The sequence below is a fragment of the Galeopterus variegatus genome, unplaced genomic scaffold, assembly GCF_000696425.1.
Source record: "Galeopterus variegatus unplaced genomic scaffold, G_variegatus-3.0.2 Scaffold9880, whole genome shotgun sequence".
In the NCBI taxonomy this organism is placed as follows: domain Eukaryota; kingdom Metazoa; phylum Chordata; class Mammalia; order Dermoptera; family Cynocephalidae; genus Galeopterus; species Galeopterus variegatus.
This window is the reverse complement of record NW_007735991.1, coordinates 46,520-47,867: the sequence shown is the minus strand read 5'-3', so window position 1 is coordinate 47,867 and position 1,348 is coordinate 46,520.

Sequence of the window (1,348 nt, the reverse complement as noted above, 5' to 3'; positions counted from 1 at the left end):
TAGTATAAGCAAGTTTCAATCACGATGATGAGTATATTCTCTGTCTAAAAGTAATTGTCCTTCATTTTGTCTTGGATTGTAAAGGCAGCCCTCTTTTAAAGGACTGTCTGGTACCAGCAAACAAGCAGTGGCAGCTCAGGGTGCACCCTTGCAAATAAGGGTGACCTATTTACCAGCCCACACGTGGTTTTCACCAGCCTGCTGCCTCTTATCCTGGAAGGAGTGCTGCAAACGTGGATGAATGAAGGGAAACTGCCCTCCTTCCATCAGCGGGGTGAGCAATGCTCTGTATCACTCCTCAGTCTGAGCTGGTGGCTTGTGGTTGATCTTGGATCCCATTTGGGAATGCATGGAACACTCCCGGAGGATGGATGTATCGGCTTATGTATTTCCTCACCACTTCTTCACCCACATGGCTCAGCCTCCCCAGCCCTGTGACTTGGTCCTTTTCTCAATCTTAGAGAAAGCCACTCTGTGTCCCTGAATTTCTGGAAATTCAGAAATGAGCTTTTCCCATTCTTAACAGCACTGTAGCACATGAAATAGTCCCAAATAGGGACATTCTTTTCCTGTGCTATCTAAATCATTTACAGGCATCAGCTTTCCTTAAAATCCTACCCTTGCTGTCTGATCCGTTATTTATAGCACATATTCCATTTGATGGGAAGCAATTTTCTTCCTCCTGGGCCTCAACACACAACACACTCTCTGTAGAAGCCGGAGGATTAGAATGATGAGCAGCAAGTGACTTGGATGAGCAGAGTAGTGAGCTCACTGTCCTCATGCTCATTGTCACTATTACTATGAGTATTATTTCTATGAGTATTACTAATTATTTCTAATTCACCTCCTGCGCACTGGCCATTGCATTTGAGAGCACCGCAAACATCTTGGTGAGGTGGGCAAAGCAGGTACTTTGCAGTCCCCAAAACAGCTGGGAACAGTGAGGCTCAGTGAGATGGGTAACCGGCGCGAGGTAGCTTTAAAAATGTTAGTTTTCTTTTAAAATCAATTACTTATTGATTTTAAGTCATGTATTGATGTAATTCATTTATTAATTTATAAACATATATCAATTGGCTCCCCAACTGGAGCTTCGTTCAATGAATAAGTTACATTTTTGTTACCTCGGTGTTTACCTTATTGCTTGCAGGTACAGTTTAACCTGTTCTAGTGTGATCTGGCCTGTGCCGTGTTCACGCTCCTGATCACTGGCTTCTGTGGCTGCCTGTCAGGAGTGTCACTTGGAGATCCTGTGAAAACAGAGAAGAATGGGGTCCCCCGGGGAAATGGAAGCTATGATCTGGGATGCTGATTAGGAATCTCTCTCTCTCCCTCTCTCTCTTTC